The sequence below is a fragment of the Psammomys obesus genome, unplaced genomic scaffold (genome assembly GCF_907164565.1).
Source record: "Psammomys obesus unplaced genomic scaffold, mPsaObe1.curated_primary_1811, whole genome shotgun sequence".
Classification (NCBI taxonomy): Eukaryota; Metazoa; Chordata; class Mammalia; order Rodentia; family Muridae; genus Psammomys; species Psammomys obesus.
Genome location: NW_026585587.1, coordinates 7,392,535 through 7,408,600, shown reverse-complemented (window position 1 = coordinate 7,408,600; position 16,066 = coordinate 7,392,535). Strand labels below are relative to the sequence as shown.

Sequence of the window (16,066 nt, the reverse complement as noted above, 5' to 3'; positions counted from 1 at the left end):
GATAGATAGATAGATAGATAGATAGATAGATAGATAGATAGATAGATTAGAAAAGAGGGTGTAGAGCAATTGTAAGGGCCACAGTTGGCCAATAACATCAAGGAAACAGTGTACCCCAGATACAACAGAGCAGATGTACATGTGGACTTGTAACAGGGCCCCTAGAACTTAGCACAACTGACTCCATGGTGGAAGTCCCACTCAGGCTGTAAAATTCAGCATTTTGGCAGGACTACCTGACAAAAAACAAAACAAAGACCTAATCCTTCAAAGCCCCCAGTTCTGGGAAGTCTCTCACTCATGTATAACCTGTTTGGCTTCTGTAGTTCTGCTTCTGGCTAACTTCTCGTTAACTGAAATATGCCAACTGGGACATGGTTTTTGTGCTTAAAATCTCATCCTGAGAAAGGCTTCAGGCTACACTGAGATCCCAAACACCCAATGTAGTCATGGCTGGCTAATAAAGACTTCCTTTTGGCTTAAACCCATGTCTGAGCAGTCTTCTCTAGTGACTACCCCACAACAAACTCACAGTGATAATCACAGTGTGCACTAAACCTGCACAAATCCAACCAGAGAAAATTCCAAAATAGAGAGGGGAAGGTGGACATAAAACCCCTCCATATACTGAGGAGCAATTGCTATAGGAGAGCTGCTTGGACAGGGAGAGTCCGTCTTTTTTAATGATATTACCCTTGGGAGTTTGAAAACACGCCAGGACAAGCCCACCCCCAAAACTAGCTGGGCAAGATGAACTGGATTCATTGTGGAGTGAGAAGAGATGGAGAGGGTGGTAATAGGAGGAGTTGGGGGATGGAAGGTAAAATATTGTCAAATACTTTATACAAAATTCTCAACAAAATATTGCTGAAGTGTCTTTTAAAAACAAGAGATAGAGGTTGGGTCTCTAAACATTCTGTCATGGATGGGGGAGGGTACTGCAAGGCCTCACCCTGAGGACCTGCAGTTAATCAATGGTTGTTAGGGAAAGAGAAAAAAAAAACATTTTCTTCAGTGTTATAGTCACTGGTAAGATGCATCAATAAGTAATCTTTCATCCTTGCTTTTGTTAGTAACATTAATTATAGTCCTTGGTACTCCCCAAAGAGAGGAAAGTACTGAAGGAAAAGGAACTATTACAGTTAATTTTATAAAACTGTTTGTTTCTCTGTTTCTCTTTTATCCCAGCTATCACACAACTAAGACTCCTTTATATTTGTTTAACAATAAGCTTCACAGCTCAAGAACTAGCAGTTATTACTCTTTTCTTAACCCTTTAAGCCAAGTTGGCTTCCTCCCAGCTTACATCCCAAAGATAGTTGCGCTTTGTAGCTTTTCTACTCCAGCTCCTTTCTTGATCTCACCTGGACCTCTGGCTGAGTCCCCTGCTTCCTCTGGCTGATAGGAACTCTAGCCCTATTCTCCCCCTTGCCCAGCGATTGGCTGTAAGCTGCTTTATTGGCATATCAGGGGACAATTGGGGAACAGTATTAACAGAACATTGAGACAGAAGAGTCTCCGAACAATGATTGCAACCAGATATGGGGGGGGGGGTACAGAAATCAGCATCTGAATTACACAATAACCTTATGCCTACAGGGGAACTAACTGGGAAGAGGGGAAATCATCAGACAGAGTGAGGGGAGGCCAGAGAGGGTAATCAGGGGTTAATACGATCAAAACGCACTATATGCATGCATGTAAATGTCCTACTAAAACCATGATGCATAATTAACATATGCAAATTGAAACATTTGAAACAGAAAATAATAAAATGTAGAGGCGCTGGACAGGCTCATTCACCTTCAGCTATCTGCAGCATTGGGCCCCAGAGGTGACCTGAGCGCCTCTCCAACATCCCACAAAGGAATCTTCCTTCTGGTCCCTTCACTGGGAACTTGCTCCACAGCGATGTCCTGAGTGATGTGCCTGAGAGCCAGCTCCCACAGCATGGGAAAAGTTAGTGTTCTATCTTCCAGGCTCTGTAAAAAAGCACCCTTTCTGCTGCTGCTTTACTTTTCATGGCTGCTGGAACAAATGGAGTGTCTCAAGAGGTGAAGGGTCCCAACCAATCTCACCAGGCTACATTTAGAGTCCCTCCTGTGTGCAGGAGAAGATCGGGTACTTGCCATTCCCAGTGTTTAGAAACTGACTGCCTTCCTTGGGTTGTGGTCTCTTCCTCCTATCGCCTCACATCCTTGCTTCTATTGTCACATCACTTCCTACCCAGCCCTCCTGCCTCCCTCGTACGGACTTTGGTAATGACGCTGGGTCAACCTGAACAGTCAGAGAGTCTCCACCATCTCAAGATCCTTGACCGCACTTCTTCAAAGTCCCTTTACCCCACAAAGTAACACAGTGGGGTTCAGAAGATTAGAGTGTGGCCATCTTCAGGAAGCTGTTACTCAACCTACCACAGTCGCCAAGCCTCAAGCAGTAGGGACAAACATAAAAGCAAAGGATTGTTAGAGACGGATTCCTTCTGTGCATGTTATAAAGTAGAGGTAGATAGAGAGATAACAGATAGATAGGAAATAGATAAATTATAGATGATAGGTAACAGATAGATGATAGATGGATAATAGATATATTGTAGATATATAATGATATAGTTGATAGATTATAGATAAACAATAGATTATAGATAGGTAACAGATAGATGCTAGATGGATAATAGATTGTAGATATATAATGATAGATAATATATTACAGCTAGATAATAGGTAGATTATAGGCAGATAATAGATATATGATAATAGACTGTAGATAGATAATGATAGATTATAGATAAATAATAGGTAGATACATAAATTATAGATAAACAGATGATAGATGATTTGATAAATAGGTACATAAGTAGGTTATAGGTAGATAATAGATTGATTATAGAGAGAGATAAATAAATCTGCTGTGACAGATGGATAATTGGTAAGTACATGAATGATAACTAGCTAGACAGACAGCTATCACATACATACATGTGAAGGCGTCTGTATCAGACTCCAGAGGGCTTTGAAATCAGTATCTTGATAAACACAGCAGTGGTTTTTTTTTTTTTTTTTTTTTTTTGCTAGATTCAGTTGCCTATGCCTGCCAAAAGGGCTTTTTAGGTAGAGATTTCCTTCTGCATTGCTGAGTTAAATATTTTTTTTTTACTTGAAATAACATTACTGCATTTTGCCACATGGTGGAGCCAACGAAACATCAACAAGGCGTTCACAGCCTCCATTTTGCTCTCACTTCTGACTGGTTGTGACATTACCCACCCTCTGTGATTTAGACTGTTCATTTGTTCGGGAAATCTCAGAGAGCCTTACAGTTTTCTGTACACAAAGTGCACACGAGAGTGAAGAGAGATGTCCTCTCCTGTCAGCTGTCAGCATGATGGAAGAGATGAGAGTGCTGAATGCCGCCGTGAGCGAGTATAAGCTGCAGGAAGCTGCAGAGTGTCATTGTCCTCAAGGAAACCAGTTCTTCCCAGGTCTGAGGGTGGAAGGGGTCAGCTGGGCTGGAGATGGAGAGCGCTCCCGGCCAGACCTTTGCTCCCAGAGATGCATCTTCATCGCCATTGGCACGCCTGTGACGGGGTCTACTGTGAGCCCTCTCCCACCACACCTGACATACAGTCACAGGTCCCTACACCTACTTCCTTTATATGGCCTTACACCATCTGACCTCTGTGTACCTCCTAGGCTCGATTCTTTACTTCACCAAACTTCGGTCAGGCTCCTGAACCTTCTGAGCACTTCTAACAAAGTCTACTTTTAACAAAGAACTCTATGGAGTCACCTCATCAAGAAAGGTGCCCATCCTTAGGCCAGCAAGGCTGTGAAGGTACTTGCTGCCTGCCAACATCAGTTCAATCCCTGGAACAGTGCTCGACCTTCCTAATGCTGAGACGCTTTAACACAGCTCTTCATGTTGTGGTGACTCCCAGCCACAGAAGATTATTTCTGTTGCTTCTTCATAACTGTAATGCTGCTACTATTATGAATGATAGTGTAAACACCTGATGTGCAGGATATCTGATATGCAACTCCTGTAAAAGGGTCTTGTGACCCCCCCAAAGGTCATGACCCACAGGTTGAGAACCACTGTCCTGGAACAACACAGTGGAAGAAGAGAACAGACTCCTTCGAATTGTCCTGCGACACACACACACATACACACACACATACATGAATGAATGACTAAATAAATAAATGGAAAAATAAAGAATCTCTCCATCTCCCCTGTGTTCAGCATTAGGATCTAATGAGTCCCTGACCCTCTATTATCCTCTGGGTGACTTGTGATCACCTGACTTAAATTCAAAAATGCTGTTACTTGTGTATGCTGGCTAGTTTTGGTTGAATTGAGAAACATGTGGGGCAGTAAGTAATGAAGCATGTCCTTCAATGTGTCTTACAAGAGTGTTTCTAGCGTGGATTAAAAGAGGAGGGCGCACCTCCCTTACTGTGGGTGACATGTCTTGTGAGCTGAGGCGTGGGACCTGCAGCCTGCCATGCCTTCCCACAATGATAGGCTACTGTACCCTCTCCAACCACAAGCAACACAAGCCCGTCCTCCCAGGGGCTGCTTCTGCCAGGGACTTGGTCTCAGCAGTGACTCGGGTAACTGGGTCATAAATAACCGAGTCAATCCAATCCCCTTACCCTGAGGCTTCCACTTTAGTGACCCAGCCCTGCCCTTGGCTGTAACTCCTTATTGGGTCTCTAGCTTCCTTGCTCCCAAATCCCATTGCCGCGGTCCCTTCACCTATTATGATGGTCCAGAATAGTTTTCCTGAAGCATGCCATTGACTTGTTTTTTAATTCAAAACTCTCATCACCACATAACCACCCTCCTGGGCATCCCATACGGTATTCTCACAGAGTTGCCAGGGTTTGGCTAGCTTCCATGATGTTCCAGGTGGCTCCAAAAATACCCTGGGAAGATAGGCAGAATCTGGGCCCTGTGTGAAAGGGTAATCTAATCCCAAACAGACTCTCCGAAGATTTCTTTAGCCCCCATCCTCAAATTCTCCTATCAGCCAGCACTCACAGTTTAGGGAGGAGCTGAGCTACAGAAAGTAAGAAAAGGAGACAATAGGAAATGCGTGTAGGGCTTTTGTCCCAGGCCATTCTCCTGTAGATAAGCACTCCACCTTAGGGATTCTCCTGTAAAGAGGGATGGTACATCATGCCCCCATTTTAAATGCAGGAGACAGGCCAACAGCACCCCAACCCAGCCAACACCAGTGGCACTGACATTAAGAACGCCAACAGTCTTTGCCTTGGGGAAGCTCTGTATCTCTGTCTTCCATTCAATAAACCTTACAAAGCACCTTCCAAGTGCCAGGCACTCTGCCAAGACCACAGCAGTCCACAAAAAAGACACAAGCTCATCTCTTAGTATATTATAATGCAACAAAGCTAGAAATCAATGGCAAGAGTAATTAGAGAAACTGAACAGTGATGTGAGAGCAAGCACACACTTTTAACAACCAGTGAGCCAGTGAAGAAATCAATAGGGAAAATTTAAAATTCTCCAGAATCAAATGAAAATGAAAACACAATATAAAATAACCCTGGTTACAGAAAGAAAAAGAAGTTTATAACTAATTATCAATGTCTATATTAAACCATCTGGAAAAGTGACTTCCAGGTAAGATGGTCTAGAACCTACCTCTGTGTGGCTCAGCAAAAGAGAAATGCCAGGATAAGAAAAATAAAAAAAATTAAAAATAGACTCTATCTCAAAGAAAGAGGAAGGAAGAGCTTTGGAAATCTACAAAAGGAATGAGAAGATGATGGGAGAGTACGAGAAATGGAAGGTGGGATACTGAAAAGAAGAAAGCCAAGCCGAGCACTGTCCCAGCTCTATGGCTAGGAGTGAGGCAGAAGGCGACCTGGGTAGCAAGACTATCCTAGAGCATCCTAATAGTCTTACCCACAAGACTGTGATGTACCCTCACATCCCATTGATGGTCTTGCTGAAGCCCTGACTTTTCTGGTGGAAAGCATCAGCCATCGGGGAAGTGGCCCTGCCTCAGAAGACTGTGGTGGGGTGCCATCTTGCCTGAGAGGTACCCAGAGTTTAAGATGAGTACGCTTGAGGCTTGAGAACAGGAAACAGTCCCAAGTCTTGAGGCCATAGGTCAAACTGCCACAGCCCCACAGTGAGAAGGCAGCCCTAAGAGATACTTGTGCAGAGTGGGAAGGCCAGATGGCAAGTAGCTAAAAAGTGCAAGCAAGGAGCGGCAGGCTTTGCTCAGGCAGTCAAGTGCACAGAGAAGACGGCTCCTCTCTCAGTGGCTAAGAGCAGACATCATTGGCTGAGAATAGTTCCAGAGCTTGATAGCCCCAAAGCAGAGATCGGCAGAGCAGACCAAACTCTGGAGCCAGCTAGATGCTGTAAGTCCATTGCTGGTGTCAGAAGACTCTGAAGCACCAGCAGAACACTCATCAACCATGGCTGCATCTCTCCAGCATGGTCATGAGTGCTTGGAGGGCTTTGAGAGTGTGAAGACAGGCCTTCCCATGTGCTTGCTTCCTCCACTCTCACTGCACTTGGAAGACACTTGGCTCAGACATCACCCACACCAGAGAGCACAAACTGGGAGTCTTGGAAGAGTGGAAGAACCTGTTTGGCCCACAGATTACAAAGCCAAGTGTGGTTAGCCAGTAGAAGCTTTGTGTGTGCAAAGAACAGAGCTGCTGATGTTAAGATAGCTCCGACAAACACCAGACAGGCTCATTACAGGTTCAGTTCAGCAGGGCACACACTGTACTATTTGGAATTCGCTCTTTGCACACTTATTTATGCATACTTTCAGAAGTATTTTGAGTTTATCTTATTGGGTTTATTTTTATTTCCCCTTCTTATATTCATTCTTAGTTACTTTTCTACTGTTGTGAAGAGATATCATACCCAAGGCAATTTCTAGAAGAAGGAGTTTATTGGGGATTACAGTTTCAGAGGGTTAGAGTCGATGACTATCTGGCACGGCAGCAGGCAAGCATGCTGCTGAAGCATTAGCCAAGAGTCTACATCCTTATCCAAAAGTAGGAGGGAGAGAGAGAGAGAGCTAACCAGGAATGGCAAGGGCTTTTGAAATCACCATGAGTAACACATCTCCTCTATCAAATATGTGAACCTATAGGGGCCATTCTCATTCAAGGCATCACACTCCACTCCCTGGCCCTGCTATAATGCAAAATATATATTTAGTTCGACTTCAAAAGTCCCCACGTCTTTCACAGTCTCAACATAGTTTAAAACTCCAAAGCCTCTTTTGAGACTCAAGGCAATCTCTTAGTTGTCACCCCATGTAAAATCAAAATTAAATGATGTACTTCCAACATACAGTGGCACAGATTGTACGTCACCATTCCAAAAGGGAGGAGCGGGGCACAGTAAGGAAGTACTGGACTAAAGCAAGCCTGAAACCCAGCAGGGGAAACTTCAAATCTCGTAACTCCGCCATTCCATGGCTCTATGGCTCTCCCCTTCCAGCTTTGCTGACTGCAACATTTCTCTCTCTCTCTCTCTCTCTCTCTCTCTCTCTCTCTCTCTTTCTCTCTCTCGGGCTGGTTCTGCTTCCTGTCTGCAGCTCTCCCTGGCAGGTATCCCAAGCTCTGGCATTTCCAATATTTTGGAGTCCCCAGCACAATCCACGCTTCACTTTTACAACATAAAAACATCAGATGGGTCCTGACTCCAGTTTCAACTATGGATAGGTCACCCAAACTACACCATACATGAGATGGGCTTGAATGCCTTCTACAGAATATTTCATCAAACAGATATGAAATACACACTCTTCTCAGCTCATGGAACCTTTACTAAAATATTCAAGGGTACAAATGTGAAATAACCTAACAATGTATTGTATAAAACTAGAAATAAATAGCCCAAGAAACCATAATAACAGCATAAGTACCTGGAGACTGAATAATACACTCTGGAATGGATAATGTGTCATTAAAAATATAAACAAAAATTGTTTTAAATTCCTGGGTGAAAGCATAACTTGCCAGAACTTAGAGAAAATAGCCAAAGCAATCCCAAGAAGACGATTTATAGTTATCAGTGCTCATATTCAGAAAATCAGAGAAATCACAAGTATATAACTAAATGATGCATATCCAGATTTTAGAAAAACAAAAGACAAACCCAAAAGCAGTAGACAATAATAAATGATAATAATTAAAATGAAGATTAATGAAGTAGAAGGTAAAATGACAAATAAATAATTGGGAGGTTGACAACATAAACATGATTGCCAGTTAGTTAATAAATCTAACCAAAAGTAATAGAGACAACCCAAGTTTATAAAATTAGATGAGGGAGGAATATTACAATAGATTCCAGTGAAATCCAGAAGAACATTAGGGAATATTTTAGAAAATTATATTTCAAATGAACAGGGAAATCTAGAAGAAATGGATACAATCCTGAACATATATGACATACCAAAATTAAATCAAGACATAATAATTTAAACAGATCCAGAGCAAGCAACAAGCCTGAGAGCTCCCAAAGAAATTAAAGCCCAGGACTGAATGGATTCACTGCTGAATCCTACCAAGCTCTTCAAGAGGCGCTAATGGCAATGTTCCTCCAACTGTCCCATAAAACAGAATAGAAAGGGACAGTATTAAACTGTCCAAGAAACATAAAAAACACATTTGGTATCCTTAGCCATCAGGAAAACTTTTACATAGATTCTGTCTCCCTGTAGTTGGAATGGCTATCATCTAGAAAAGAAACAATGAGCTGCTATGGAAATATAAATTAGTGAATCCACTATGAGAATCAGTGCTGAATTCAAAAGAAGAAGAAAGGGGAGGAGGACGAGGAAGAGGACAAGGAGGAGGAGAAGGAGAAGGAGAAGGAGAAGAAGGAGAACTACTACTATCTGGTCTGTCTAAATGAAGCCAAGAAAGCTTACAATAGAGACCTGAACAACCTCCTCATCACTGCACCATTCACAGCAGCCAGGTAACGGAGTCAGCCTAGGTGTGTGTCCATTAGTGGATGAATAGATGAGGAAAATGTGCTCCCTTTCCACAGGGGAGCATAATCCAGCCACAGACAGAGACTCTGTCTCTCTGTCTCTGTCTCTATCTATCTTTCTGTCTCTGCCCCCCCCCCACACACACACACACATTTTCTCTGATCCATGTTCTTCCTCTGGCTTGCAAGGATTACAGACAGGTGCCACTACACTCAGCTTCAAAATCAGAATTTAAAATAATAATAATGATAATATATGAAAGTAGGAGGGAATGCAGGTCAGGGAATAAGGGGCAACGGGGAAGGAGTAGGGAGGAGAGGACACAAGAAAAGCAAGGGGGAGAGGTGACGGTTATCAAAGTCCTTTAGATGAATATGTGAGGGTGTCATAATAGCTGTACAATTGCCTTGTACAACTAATGCATGCTAATAAAAGAGTTAATTCCAAAAGAAAAAGAGAGAGAGAGAAGAGGAGTCCACAGACTAGTGGACAATTGGACAGTTATTTTTTCGCATCAGGGGACATATACACAAAGCTAAGGGGGCTGGAGAGGTGACCCCTGTGCTTTAGAGTGCTCGCTGGTCAAGAATACGGACTGGAGTTCAGACTCCAAAGCCTACCTAAAACCTGGGGGAGGTCCTGCGCACACCCGTGACCGCGGCTTGGAGGCGGGTGGAAACAGGAGGACAGCTCAAGCTTGCTGACTGGCTGCCTAGCTGACAAACAGAGCGAGTTCCAGGTTCCGCAAAAGACCTGGCCTCAACAGAACAAGTCACAAAGTAGTACAGGGAGACACCCAGTGCCCTCCCTCTGGCCCCTGTGAGAGGCACCTGCAGCCCTCCACATGCATAGATAAAAATAAAACAAAGAATGCAACTAACTTTTACAGTGCTAAGAGACCAGCTTCACTCATCTGTAACTGTGCCTCCTGGTGTTTGAGTCCACAGCTCAGGAAACACATGGAAGAGCTCCAGGTCCTGGTGTGACTTGCATTTCAATTAGTCCCAAGTCTGTGCTAAGCACTCCCTTCTTAACATGAGTCAGGAGGCTTAGGCCTCCTGGCAGAACCTGCTTGGGACAGAGTGACTGGGCCTCAGACACACCCAAGGTCCGTTCAGACACACCCTCAGTCCGCACAGCCTTAGGAGCAGAGGCAGAATGAGCTGTCTCCGGGGAGTCCGGAAGCCCCAGCCCCAGCTGGCATCAGCACTCCTATAAGGGCTAGACCCTTGCCGGGCTGTCAGCCTTCCCCGCTCAGCCACAGACAGTGGTCTAGGTAAAGTGGGAAGGTCCTGCCCTCCAGCCTCCCTCTGAACCTCTGCTTTTGTGAAGAGGAATTGCTCTGAGTCCCAAGCTGTGGGAACACATAGCTGAGCATGACTCAGTCCCAGGCTCTGTTCTGAGGATCCTCCCAGAACATGCCCTTTTTTGGCCCCGGGCAGGGTTTCCCTCTTCTCTCTTAGGTGCTGATGGGCAGAGCCTCCAACAGTCTCCATGAGTGTCCCCGCTCTCAGGCTCCCTCTCCAGAAAGGCTGGGTGCAAAGAAGGTCTTTTCGGGACTTCAAGTCCCAAAAGGATGAAGGGGCACCACTGAACCTCCACTAGCTGTGCCTGAGAACCCAAGCTAGGATTCTAGTGAATGGACAACCCCAAGACTGTAGAAAAATCTCCCTGGGTGTGTGCGTAAAGGGAAGAGGAAGAAGAACGAGAAAGGAAAGGTGGGAGGGAGAAAAGGAGGGGCAAGTGGAAGGGGACAGGAAGTCTCCACCAGCAGAAGCATCTGAGTTATTTTACCCCAAATCCTAGCTGTGGCCCCTCGGATGGGGTGTTAAAAGCACAAGCCAGGCAGGTTTTGAGGAGGAAAAGGAAAAATGAACTACGATAAGACACAAGCAGAGGGAATGGGGCGGGGGGCGGGAGTTTAAGACAGTGTATCCAGGAATAAACACTCCCCATCCCGGAGAGAAAAGAGGAGGGTTTGCTGGCAGGAATAAGGCAAAAGTGTCCAGCAGCCACAGAAGGGACCAGTGACAGCCAGTCCTGCAGTCTGCACTGTGCTTACAGTTAGATCAAGAGGTTTGCTTCTCCCTAGGAGTGATACGAGCTCACCACCCCACATCCAGGGCGGGAGTTCCCAGCTGCAGCCCATCCCCACAGTCCAGAGCCATAACTCCCTAAGCTGCATGCAGGCTTCTGAGGAAGCAATCGAATCCCCAAAAACCTGCATTTTCTCTCCCCAGGCGGCTCCAGCCAGTGACAGCAGCACAGGGGTCCTGGATTAGTCAGACCCAGGCAGATCTCCAAGGAGCCATCTTTGTTCTGAGGTCTCCATCTGGGTCGCCAAGCATTCCTCAGAGCTACACTGTATCCTAAGAGTCCTTTTGCCCTGCCTTCTTTTTCTCTCTCTCCATTGTTCTTCTAAGATCTTCCTTCTGGTCTGAAGGCTTTCCCTAACCCCTGCTCTCTGTATGTTCACAGCTGGTGCCTCCCAAAGCCTCTTGTAACTTTTGTTGTTTTGATTTCTGCAACATTGTCTTCTTACTCTATAGCCCAGGCTGGCCTCAAACTCATAGCAATGACCCTGCCTGTATTGAGATTGCAGGTGTGACTCACCATGCCCAGCTCCCTTGTACCTCTGCTCCAGTTTGCTTTCTGTGGATGTTCTACAAATCATAACCAAAAGCAACCTGAAGGAAGCAAAGGTTTATTTGGCCTAGAGTTCACAGTCCATCATGGAGGAAAGCTAAGGCAGGAACTCGAAGCAGAAACTGAGAAACTAGATTGCTCCCTTTGGCTTTCTCACCTCTCTCTCTCTCTCTCTCTCTCTCTCTCTCTCTCTCTCTCTCTCTCGTTTCTCTGTGTAGCCTTGGCTGTCCTGGACTCACTTTGTAGAACAGGCTGGCTTCAAACTTACAGAGATTCACCTGCCTCTACCTCCTGAGTGCTGGGATTAAAGGCGTGTGCTACTACACCTGGCTTCAGCTACCTTTCTTATACAGCTCAGGCTTAGGGGTGGCAACTCCTCACAGTGGGTGGGGCCTATCAAGAACATGACTCATCCACTAATGGAGGCAATTCTTCAACCCAGGTGTGTCAAGTTGACAATGAAGATTAGCAACCACAATCTCTAACTTTTTGTGTGGTTTTTTTTTTTTTTTAAAGAATCATTGTGCCTACACCCAGTTAAACATAATTCGTTGCTATAGAACTTATTAGAGTCCTTAACATGTACACAGCAGTATGGCTCATCAAGAAGCAAATTGAATATGAAGCATTTTCCAAAATCATTTGGCCAAAAAAAAAAAAAAAAAAAAAATTACACACCCACATACACACAGAGACAACCCACCAACATCTCATGAAACTTGGGTTGTTTTTGCAGAGTCAAGTTGCAAACCCCAAAGCGTTGAACTAGAACACTTCTAAAGTTCCACTGAACCCTGGTTTCTGCGAGGCAGATCTCACACTGTAAAGCATCCTGGGTGAGTATGGCAGAGAGGAACCCCAAGCCCTTCTCTGCATTGCATCAGCAACCTGAGCTGTATCCGTGAGCCTTCACCCACCTGACAGTCACTGAGCACTTAGTCAGCACTCTGGATGTCACGGTCCCTCTTTCACAGACAGAGAAACTGAGGCCTGAGAAAGCAAAGACACCATCTCAGAGGCACAGTCAAGCAAATTCTTAGTGAGGTCACTGAGCCACCCACTCTTGGACAGATGGATACCAAATGGCCGGTTGATGAGAAGCAGGAATCAGAGGGGTGTTAGAAATCAAAGCCCTAGAATAAATGAGACCATAGCAATAGTGCTATGTCACTGAGGCAGGCCAAAAACGGCAAGAAAATGACTCCTGACCCCAGGGAGACCACAGCAGAAAGCAGAGGAAGCATATGAACCATGGCTCACCTGTCATAAAGCAGATATAGCAGGAAGCAGGGGTAATGCAGGGCCTGGCATATTAGGAAACTGCTGTGGTTTAGATATTTTAGAAGATGTATTAATTCTATTTTGTATATGTTATTTTATTTATTTATTTATTTATTTTGCCTACATGTATGTACATGCACCACATGCATGCTTGGTACCTGCAGGGGTCAGAAGAGAGCATTGTATCCCTGGAACTGGAGTTGTGGATGGTTGCAGTTCATCACATGGATGCTGAGAACCAAACCCAGGTCCTCTGTCAGAGCAACAAGTGCTCCTAATCTTTGATCCCTCTCTCCAGCCTCTGGTGGGGATTTCAAATGCCCTGTTGGCTAGCGGTGAGGTGCCAGCCTGCAGCACTGTCAGAAGATACTGATAGGAGATGTGATTGTTTGCCTGAGAAACATCCTTTTATTAGTCAATGCTGTATTGCTGTGAAGAGACATCATGACCACAGCAGCTCTTATAAAATAAGGCACTTAATTAGGGCTTGCTTACATTCCAAGGTTAAGTCCATTTTCGTCATGGTGGGAAGCCTGGAGGCACACAGACAGACATGGTGCTGGAGAGGCAGCAGAGGTGGATTGGCAGGAAGCAGGAAAAGAGAGACACTGGCCCTGGCTTGAGCATTTGAAGCCTCAAAGCCCACTTTCAGTGACACACTTCTTCCAACAAGGCCACACCTCCTAAACTGTCAAGCAGCACCACTCCCTAATGACCGAGCATCTAAATATATGAGGGACATTCCTGTTCAGCCCACCACAATCTCCTATAGGCTCACATATTTAAACATTTTGTCCCCAGTTGGTGACACCATTTAGGGAGGCTTAGGAGGTTGTGCTAGAGCTAGTTTATCTCTGGGGGGGTGAGATTTGAGTGTATGACCTCACAACTGCTTCCTATTTATTCCCTCTCCGTGTTTGCAGTTAAAGATGTAATCTCTCAGTTTCCTGTTCCTGCTGCCACTTGCTGCCATGCCTCACCACCAAGATGAACCCTTACCCTTCTGCAACCATAAACCCAAACAAATAAACTCCTCTTTCTATAAGATGCCTTAGTCATGGTATTTTATTACACCAACAGGAAAGAAGCTACTACCTTTGGTCACTGGGAGCATGCACATTTAGGGGCTATTGAGACCCCAGCCCCCCTCTCTCCATCCCGCCCTCTCTCTTTCTGCTTCTTGGAGGGCAGAGGGTGAATAGACATCCCTGGCACATAGCCCTGCAATGACATAATGTGCCACCATCAGCTCAAACCCACATGCCCCAGTGACCACAAACGGAGACTATAAAACAATGAGCCAAAATAAACTTTGTCCTTTATGCTGATTATCTTAGTTTTGTCAGAGGGGTGGAAAGCGGAGTCCCCAGTTTGGTGGTTGGCTCTCCCAGCCCCTTCCCTTTATAATTTCAGTGTCCTGGTCCCTCAACTCCTTATCTGCAACCACACATGCTCCTTCCAACATCCACTGAACGATTAATGGCTGACAGACTTCCTGCCTCAGGACTAATATCAGCTTTCTCTCCACTAGCTTAGTGTCCAACAGCACAGTAGCTATTCAGTATTTTCAGTATCACTCCTGGCAGTGAGCCTATTCATCCTTTGATTGAAAACAGGAATGGAAGAACCTGAAAGCCATGTGTACCCTTTGAGGGCCACCTTCCAGTGACATCTTCCTCCCACTCAGCCCTGCCTGCTAGAGTTCCTACGGTTTCCTTTTTTTTTTAATAATTATTTTTAATATATTTATTTATTATTTATACAGTATTTTACCTGCATATGTGTGCTTGTGAATCAGAAGAGGGCATCAGATCTCACTATAGATGGTTGTGAGCCACCATGTGGTTGCTGGGAATTGAACTCAGAACCTTTGGAAGAACAGCCAGTGTTCTTAACCTTTGAGCCATCTCTCCAGGCCCCCTATGGTTTCTTAAAACAGTGCCACCAGCTGGGGACCAAGCATTCAACTCTTGAGCCTGTGGGGGGACATTAATGTTCAAACAGAACAAGGCACATAAAACTGGGTTGTCTGTTTTTGTCTCCTGCGCGCTGATATTGGGGACGGAACTCAGACTTGTGAGCTTCTGCTGAACCACAGCTCCCGGTGCTTTTCAGTTATACTGTGTAACTCACGCTTTCTGTGATCTGCTTTGGATTTATACCACAGGCCTGGAACAGGGAGAGGAGGGAAGCGTAGGTTTCCCTCATGCTCCACCTACCTTGATCCATGCTGTCTGGAGCCAGGAAGGCAGGCGCTGGGACTGCGGTCTAGGGTTTCAGCTTGAGGTTTACTCTACCACAGGTCAGCTGCTGCCACAACTCTCCTAAAACAAGGAGCAGGGATTTCCTGGGGCCAGCTGTGAAGTCTGGGAGCCCAACAAAAAACCGTGCCTCTCTGTCTCTCTCTCCCTGTACCCTACTTTCTCTCGCGAGATCTCTCTCATTTTCCAGGTATGTCAGATGTTTCTGATTCACCGGCTACCCTTCTGGGCTGAATGACTCATTTGACTCATTTGGGAAGAGGGGATCCGTGTGTGTGTGTGTGTGTGTGTGTGTGTGTGTGTGTGTGTGTGTGTTTCCCTAATAGAGGTCATGTGTGACCACAGAAAGAAAAGACTTTGGCCAGCCCCCCTGCGATAACATCTTGTGAGAAGCTTGGGAAAGCACGTGGGGCTGTGTGGGCTCAGGTTAAAAACTGGCCTTTGTCCAAATGGTGAGGTCAGCCATTGCTCTAGGGGCCTGCACATCATTTGCAGTAGCTCTAGACAGCCTGAGGCCTTTGGGAAGCAGAGTTCTAGGCACACAGTTGGCTAGGTCTGTTGCCTGCCCAGATGCATCATGAAGCGGTGTCACTAAGTCAGAAGAGGAAGCCCTGGCTGAGAAGAGACATTCTTCTGCCTCAGCCTTGCAAAGCTTCTGTCTTGCAGGTTTCTGACTTGATCACAGTGATGGGTATAGTCTAGCCAGGGGTTTGTTGCTAAAAGGATTGGGGAGGGGGCCTGGCCTCCAGCTGCCAGGGAGGAGGCACTTTCTCCAGCAGGTAACCAAACTTCCACTAGAGCAGGTTTGGGTCAAACCTTCCCCCAAAAGCCCTGAGCCCAGAAGAAATCAGGGTGTGGCTGATGGAAATCAGATGAT

The 16,066-nt window shown here is 45.4% G+C and overlaps 1 protein-coding gene across 1 annotated transcript in view; it reads right to left on the bottom strand.

Annotated features, from left to right (window-relative positions):
• The window catches only part of Capn8 (calpain 8), a 96,980-nt gene extending 81,805 nt beyond the window's left edge, over nucleotides 1-15,175 (bottom strand). The window contains exon 1 of the mRNA XM_055609502.1: nucleotides 15,148-15,175. The gene's annotated coding sequence lies outside the window, so the exon portion shown is untranslated. The remainder of the gene's footprint in view (nucleotides 1-15,147) is intronic.
• Between the last annotated feature and the right edge of the window lie 891 nt (nucleotides 15,176-16,066).